Here is an 8,894-nt window from a genome sequence, read left to right on the forward strand (position 1 = left end):
CCTTCGTTGTGTTCTGGTCTATGTTGGACTCTGTGGCGTGTGGTCGTCCATCATGTGATTAAACAGGAAGTCTCTGTAGTTTATTCCAGCTGGATGTTTCTCCTTCATGTCGTCTCCTTGTCTTGTGACTCGTCTATGATTTAGCCCGTCAGTCTGAGCGCTTTGCCCTTTTGTTGGTTTATAATTAAACGGCGAGCACAATGGGCTCGTGTTGACTTGAAGCCCAGGCCTTTGACAGCGGACACAGTCGGTGACATTTTGCAGCCCGCACGCCGTGACTCACTCTCGCTTGTCTTTATCACTACATCTCCTCCTCGTCTTCTCCACGTCAAAAAAAACAGCCTGATAATCACGTTCATGTTGCATTATTGGAAACTGAGGAGAGGCGACACCGAGGTGAAGGTAACGAGGGAATACATGATGCCGTGTGTGAAGTGTCATGGCTGCTGTCATGATAAGGTCAGAGAAGATCTGACTGGAAAATGTCAGCATGCCCCCCCATGAAGCCGGGCTCTCGCTGCAGGATCACCAGCTCCACTCGAGGCTGCTTTGATAGACTGGTGTAGTTTTGAGTCCTAAAACCAGGAAGTGAGTTAGCATGTTAGCGCCGTGGTTCTAACCTCTAAAAGTCTAAATGTGGATTTTGAATGTGTTTGTGTTTAGACTGAAATAAGGTCTGTGGTTAACACAAGCTGAGGAGATGTTGATGTTTTGTTAATGCGAACTTTAAACGGCGGTTGCTAACGAGTAGCTAACTGAAACTACAGTGGTTGTCATGGAGACATTAAACGTCATCACGCCGGGAACTCTCTCCCTAATCCTCCTTACAGCGTCTACTCATGTTTTTCAGAGCTCTTAATAAACAACTTATTAAGCTAACGTTTAGCTAGCTTGTCAAATCCGCTGATTAGATCGATGAAGCATAACGGTCATGATGTCATAATAAACCGACCGCGGTGTAGTTAGCTTGTAGCATAACGTTAGCTTTTTACTTCTCTGGGCTGCATTAACTCTTCAAACTTTATATAAATGATGTTTATCTGTAAAGATTATCAGCTGAACTAAACAGCATCAGAAACGTGTGTTTGACACACAGATTATTTTCTGCTATGATCCAAAACCAATGCAAAAATCCCAGAGACAGATTTACGTAGGAACCACCGGCGCCATTTTTTCGGGTTGGCCTACAAAAATACGTCATTACTATACCAGTCTATTGTCTTCCCAGATTGTCTGGTCGTGCGAGTCGTAGAAATGTCCAATCAGAACGTCCGATCTGCTCAGAGGTCGATTCCTATCAAACATGTTTGATACTCTGGATTTAAAATCTTCATGGTTACTTCCTGAAAGCTTTCTGGAGGAAGTCGAGAGATGAGGGAGGACAGTAATCAGTCGACTGTAGTCATGGCGACCAGCGGCATGACCTCCAGCTCTCTCTGAAGAACAGACGATCCACGTGGCCCCCCCCCCCCCTTCACCTGAACCTCCAGCTCCGTCTCTTACGTGAGGTCATGTGATCTGCTGCCTTCATTCACCAACTCTGACACTTTGGGAATCCTAACCACTTCCTGTTTCTGAGCTTAACTTCCTATTCTAACATTCAATCTCCCAGAAGCACATTACTGTATTTCAAAATAAAAGCACACAGCTAGTTAAGTACTCTCAGCTCAGTACAGAAAAAAACCTTCAAAATAAAAGCCTGACTGTTTTTGATGAATGAATAATGGAATTTCAAACCTGCGATTAAAGGTGATTAAACATGTGACGGACTCTACGGGATGAAACTGTGACGTCATATGAAGTGTTTGAATAATTCACTCTCACATATTGGTGAGGTTGGAATAACCTGAGCCGTTCTTCATGTGTTTGTTCACATCTTAGCTCCTCTGTGCACAAGCTGAAGGAGAAGGTGGGAGGACACATTTTGCCTCACGGCGTGTGTGTGTAGGTGTGTGTGTGTGTGTAACAGACCTTGTTTTTTTCTCCCTCGGCTGCTGTCTTGGAGCGCGACATCAGAGGATGTTGTTGGCTTCTTGTTGAGACTTGTCACATGCAGCTCAAGCTGCTCGGCCTGTTCTTCTTCATGTGCACGAGTCACACTGAGCGCTGCCTGTGTGCGTCCTTCTCTGGTGAATTCATAGAGCCGTGGTTACACACGGAGCCCAACTGATAACCTGTCCTTCTCAGCCATGTAGGTCTTTCACACCTGTTTCTCCTCCAGCCTCCGTCAGGGGGTCAGGGGGTTTCTGTAGGGTCAGGGGTTTCCTGTAGGGTCAGGGGTTTCCTGTAGGGTCAAGGGTTTCCTGTTGGGCCAGGGGGTTCCTGTAGGCTCAGGGGGTTCCTGTAGGGTCAGGGGGTTCTGTAAGGTCAGGGGGTTCCTGTAGGGTCAGGGGGTTCTGTAAGGTCAGGGGGTTCCTGTAGGCTCAGGGGGTTCTGTAGGGTCAGGGGGTTTCCTGTAGGGTCAGGGGGTTCCTGTAGGGTCAGGGGTTTCTGTAGGGTCAGGGGGTTCTGTAGGGTCAGGGGGTTTCCTGTAGGGTCAGGGGGTTCTGTAAGGTCAGGGGTTTCCTGTAGGGTCAGGGGTTTCCTGTAGGCTCAGGGGTTTCTGTAGGGTCAGGGGGTTTCTGTAGGGTCAGGGGATTTCCTGTAGGCTCAGGGGTTTCTGTAGGCTCAGGGGTTTCTGTAGGGTCAGGGGGTTTCCTGTAGGGTCAGGGGTTTCCTGTAGGGTCAGGGGGTTCTGTAGGTTCAGGGGGTTCCTGTAGGGTCGGGGGTTCCTGTAGGGTCAGGGGTTTCTGTAGGGTCAGGGGGTTTCCTGTAGGGTCAGGGGGTTTCCTGTAGGGTCAGGGGGTTTCCTGTAGGGTCAGGGGGTTTCCTGTAGGGTCAGGGGTTTCCTGTAGGGTCAGGGGGTTCTGTAGGTTCAGGGGGTTCCTGTAGGGTCGGGGGTTCCTGTAGGGTCAGGGGTTTCCTGTAGGGTCAGGGGGTTCCTGTAGGGTCAGGGGGTTCTGTAGGGTCAGGGGGGTTCTGTAGGGTCAGGGGGTTCTGTTGTGTCAGGGGTTTCCTGTAGGGTCAGAGGGTTCTGTAGGGTCAGGGGTTTCCTGTAGGATCACACGGTTTCTGTAGGGTCGGGGGGTTTCCTGTAGGGTCAGGTAGTTCTGTAGGGTCAGGGGGTTCCTGTAGGGTCAGGGTTTTCCTGTAGGGTCAAGGGTTTCCTGTTGGGCCAGGGGGTTCCTGTAGGCTCAGGGGGTTCCTGTAGGGTCAGGGGGTTCTGTAAGGTCAGGGGGTTCCTGTAGGCTCAGAGGGTTCTGTAGGGTCAGGGGGTTTCCTGTAGGGTCAGGGGTTTCCTGTAGGCTCAGGGGTTTCTGTAGGGTCAGGGGGTTCTGTAAGGTCAGGGGGTTCCTGTAGGGTCAGGGGTTTCCTGTAGGCTCAGGGGTTTCCTGTAGGCTCAGGGGTTTCCTGTAGGCTCAGGGGTTTCTGTAGGGTCAGGGGGTTTCCTGTAGGCTCAGGGGTTTCTGTAGGGTCAGGGGGTTTCCTGTAGGGTCAGGGGGTTCTGTAGGTTCAGGGGTTCCTGTAGGGTCGGGGGTTCCTGTAGGGTCAGGGGGTTTCCTGTAGGGTCAGGGGGTTCCTGTAGGGTCAGGGGGGTTCTGTAGGGTCAGGGGGTTCTGTAGGGTCAGGGGGTTCTGTTGTGTCAGGGGTTTCCTGTAGGGTCAGAGGGTTCTGTAGGGTCAGGGGTTTCCTGTAGGATCACACGGTTTCTGTAGGGTCGGGGGGTTTCCTGTAGGGTCGGGGGGTTTCCTGTAGGGTCAGGGGGTTCTGTAGGGTCAGGGGGTTCCTGTAGGGTCAGGGTTTTCCTGTAGGGTCAAGGGTTTCCTGTTGGGCCAGGGGGTTCCTGTAGGGTCAGGGGGTTCTGTAAGGTCAGGGGGTTCCTGTAGGCTCAGGGGGTTTCCTGTAGGCTCAGGGGGTTTCCTGTAGGGTCAGGGGGTTCTGTAAGGTCAGGGGGTTCCTGTAGGGTCAGGGGGTTTCTGTAGGGTCAGGGGTTCCTGTAGGGTCAGGCACTGGTTTACTGAAGCAGTGAAGTAGAGTTCTGTTTTTTACTCATATTTAAACTTCTGCCTTGTTAAATCTGTAAAGCTGCTCCGGTGAAAGATTCGATCTTTAAGGAGCTCTGGGTAGAAAGCAGCACAAGCTGTACTGAATCTTCAGGTTACTCTTCCACCTGCACGCCTTCTCACTCGGTGGCAGGCGGGCAGCGAGCAGAGTCCAGAAATAGAGGAAGAGTCAGAGCGGCGAGTACAGTATCACACAAAAGAGAGGGAGAGGAGCGTGGGAGTCGGGTCTTATGGAAAGCCCCGCCATGAAAGATTGATGCGGGGGGGGGGCAAGATGGAGTCAGATAGAAGTGAACGGTGGGCTGCTGAGACGAGGCTGACTGTCTTCATGCTCGTTCAGTTCGGACATGTCGTTGTTCACCTGTGCGTTACGTTTCTGTCGCTCAGCACCGCTTCCTCCCTTTACCTGCCGCCATCTTTACTGACTGATTACAGCGAAGTGCACGTACACTAAAGCTTCCTGTCTCTCATCTCTGGTCGGTTTCGTAACAAAGAGGTTTCTCCTGGGTGGGTTGTTAGCCCTCTGCAGGACAGTGGGATGGGGGGTGCCACCTTCCTGCAAACCGACCCACTGTGGGTCTTTGTTTGAAACCTCCCCAGAATACCAGCCCGCCAAGGATGACCCTACCAGGAGCAAGCTCCAGGCAGTACTGCACTCTGGATCATTGGAATAGACAAGCCCCCTCGCCGCGACAAGGTCAGGCCCGAGAGAGAGAGACCCAAGAGGGGGACCGCTTCAGTACTCTGCATCCTGCTCTATGGCTCGGAAACTTGGCCCCTGAACAAGACTCTGGACGCAAAAATAGATGGTTTTGATAGTAGGACTCTCAGAACCATCAAAAACATCAGGTGGCTCCAGCGAGTCCCCAACAAAGTGCCTGTCTTGCTTGGCCGCAGCGATGCACCTGCTGGTTTGGCCATGTCCTCCGCCTACCGGCAGCAGGTTGGAGACCCTGCACACACTGGGTCAACATCATCACGGGTGACCTCAGACAACACAGAGTTGTCGTGGAGGACTCAGAGCTGCTGGCACGGGACCATCAGCTCTGGAAGAAGCTGGTTCACCTAGTTGGGTCAATGCACGGGGACGGGAGACCGCCCCCATCGCAGGAGCCCTGGTAGTAGTAGTCTCATCTGCAAGGCTCGTCTCTGAACTGGGTTTGCTTCATAACTTCACTCTTCTTAGGCCGCTGTAGTGTCGTTCTCCAGACCACGACAAACCTGAAACCACAAGGCTCAGAGACCAGACAAGACCAGGATCAAGGCAGGGTGACACCCAGAAGACCAAGACCATAAGTAGACGTGTTTGTGGGTTTAGGGGGGCGTGTCACTCACATAGAGCGTAACATTGGGAGGGTTATCCCAGTGATGACGAGGGGAAATAACCGATCCATAGTGGTCTAGATTTAAAATCCAGAGTCTGTCCAGTCTGAGACCGGGACGAGACCGAGTCAAAAACGTTTTTGATTCCGAGACGAGACATTCAAAAAGACGGATCTGGAGTACTGCAACAGGAGGCTGTGTGTTTGACGTCTGAACTCAGTTTTAATGTATCCAAGAAGAATCAAACGAGCTGTTTGATTGGCTGAAAGAGGCCGACCCTGATTGACACGCAGCCAAGACACTAAAGTAGAGTTTATGATCTGATCAGCAGACTATCAGATTATTATTAGCAGCTCGGGCATGGAGCCAAGAAAGACAGGAATGTAGCATAGCAACAACTTATTGTTTGTGTGTCTCTTTAATAAGGTGACATGTCTCTTTAATAAGGTGACATGTCTCTTTAATAAGGTGACATGTCTCTTTAATAAGGTTTAATAAGGTGACATGTCTCTTTAATAAGGTGTCATGTCTCTTTAATAAGGTGACATGTCTCTTTAATAAGGTGACATGTCTCTTTAATAAGGTGTCATGTCTCTTTAATAAGGTGACATGTCTCTTTAATAAGGTGACATGTCTCTTTAATAAGGTGTCATGTCTCTTTAATAAGGTGTCATGTCTCTTTAATAAGGTGACATGTCTCTTTAATAAGGTGTCATGTCTCTTTAATAAGGTGTCATGTCTCTTTAATAAGGTGACATGTCTCTTTAATAAGGTGTCATGTCTCTTTAATAAGGTGACATGTCTCTTTAATAAGGTTTAATAAGGTGTCATGTCTCTTTAATAAGGTGACATGTCTCTTTAATAAGGTGACATGTCTCTTTAATAAGGTGTCATGTCTCTTTAATAAGGTTTAATAAGGTGACATGTCTCTTTAATAAGGTGACATGTCTCTTTAATAAGGTTTAATAAGGTGTCATGTCTCTTTAATAAGGTGACATGTCTCTTTAATAAGGTGACATGTCTCTTTAATAAGGTGTCATGTCTCTTTAATAAGGTGTCATGTCTCTTTAATAAGGTGTCATGTCTCTTTAATAAGGTGTCATGTCTCTTTAATAAGGTGACATGTCTCTTTAATAAGGTGTCATGTCTCTTTAATAAGGTGACATGTCTCTTTAATAAGGTGTCATGTCTCTTTAATAAGGTGTCATGTCTCTTTAATAAGGTGACATGTCTCTTTAATAAGGTGTCATGTCTCTTTAATAAGGTGTCATGTCTCTTTAATAAGGTGTCATGTCTCTTTAATAAGGTGTCATGTCTCTTTAATAAGGTGACATGTCTCTTTAATAAGGTGTCATGTCTCTTTAATAAGGTGACATGTCTCTTTAATAAGGTTTAATAAGGTGACATGTCTCTTTAATAAGGTGTCATGTCTCTTTAATAAGGTTTAATAAGGTGTCATGTCTCTTTAATAAGGTTTAATAAGGTGACATGTCTCTTTAATAAGGTTTAATAAGGTGACATGTCTCTTTAATAAGGTGTCATGTCTCTTTAATAAGGTTTAATAAGGTGACATGTCTCTTTAATAAGGTTTAATAAGGTGACATGTCTCTTTAATAAGGTGTCATGTCTCTTTAATAAGGTTTAATAAGGTGACATGTCTCTTTAATAAGGTTTAATAAGGTGACATGTCTCTTTAATAAGGTGTCATGTCTCTTTAATAAGGTGTCATGTCTCTTTAATAAGGTGACATGTCTCTTTAATAAGGTGTCATGTCTCTTTAATAAGGTGACATGTCTCTTTAATAAGGTGTCATGTCTCTTTAATAAGGTTTAATAAGGTGTCATGTCTCTTTAATAAGGTTTAATAAGGTGTCATGTCTCTTTAATAAGGTTTAATAAGGTGTCATGTCTCTTTAATAAGGTGACATGTCTCTTTAATAAGGTGACATGTCTCTTTAATAAGGTGTCATGTCTCTTTAATAAGGTTTAATAAGGTGTCATGTCTCTTTAATAAGGTTTAATAAGGTGTCATGTCTCTTTAATAAGGTTTAATAAGGTGTCATGTCTCTTTAATAAGGTTTAATAAGGTGACATGTCTCTTTAATAAGGTGTCATGTCTCTTTAATAAGGTGACATGTCTCTTTAATAAGGTTTAATAAGGTGACATGTCTCTTTAATAAGGTGACATGTCTCTTTAATAAGGTGACATGTCTCTTTAATAAGGTTTAATAAGGTGACATGTCTCTTTAATAAGGTGACATGTCTCTTTAATAAGGTGACATGTCTCTTTAATAAGGTTTAATAAGGTGACATGTCTCTTTAATAAGGTTTAATAAGGTGACATGTCTCTTTAATAAGGTGACATGTCTCTTTAATAAGGTGACATGTCTCTTTAATAAGGTTTAATAAGGTGACATGTCTCTTTAATAAGGTGTCATGTCTCTTTAATAAGGTTTAATAAGGTGTCATGTCTCTTTAATAAGGTTTAATAAGGTGTCATGTCTCTTTAATAAGGTTTAATAAGGTGTCATGTCTCTTTAATAAGGTTTAATAAGGTGTCATGTCTCTTTAATAAGGTGACATGTCTCTTTAATAAGGTGACATGTCTCTTTAATAAGGTGTCATGTCTCTTTAATAAGGTTTAATAAGGTGTCATGTCTCTTTAATAAGGTGTCATGTCTCTTTAATAAGGTGACATGTCTCTTTAATAAGGTGTCATGTCTCTTTAATAAGGTGACATGTCTCTTTAATAAGGTTTAATAAGGTGACATGTCTCTTTAATAAGGTTTAATAAGGTGACATGTCTCTTTAATAAGGTTTAATAAGGTGACATGTCTCTTTAATAAGGTGACATGTCTCTTTAATAAGGTTTAATAAGGTGACATGTCTCTTTAATAAGGTGACATGTCTCTTTAATAAGGTGTCATGTCTCTTTAATAAGGTGTCATGTCTCTTTAATAAGGTGTCATGTCTCTTTAATAAGGTTTAATAAGGTGTCATGTCTCTTTAATAAGGTGACATGTCTCTTTAATAAGGTGACATGTCTCTTTAATAAGGTGTCATGTCTCTTTAATAAGGTGTCATGTCTCTTTAATAAGGTGACATGTCTCTTTAATAAGGTGTCATGTCTCTTTAATAAGGTGTCATGTCTCTTTAATAAGGTGTCATGTCTCTTTAATAAGGTGTCATGTCTCTTTAATAAGGTGTCATGTCTCTTTAATAAGGTTTAATAAGGTGTCATGTCTCTTTAATAAGGTGTCATGTCTCTTTAATAAGGTGACATGTCTCTTTAATAAGGTGTCATGTCTCTTTAATAAGGTGTCATGTCTCTTTAATAAGGTGACATGTCTCTTTAATAAGGTGACATGTCTCTTTAATAAGTTTAATAAGGTGACATGTCTCTTTAATAAGGTGACATGTCTCTTTAATAAGGTGACATGTCTCTTTAATAAGGTGACATGTCTCTTTA

Source organism: Symphodus melops, assembly GCF_947650265.1.
Source record: "Symphodus melops genome assembly, contig: scaffold_291, whole genome shotgun sequence".
Classification (NCBI taxonomy): Eukaryota; Metazoa; Chordata; class Actinopteri; order Labriformes; family Labridae; genus Symphodus; species Symphodus melops.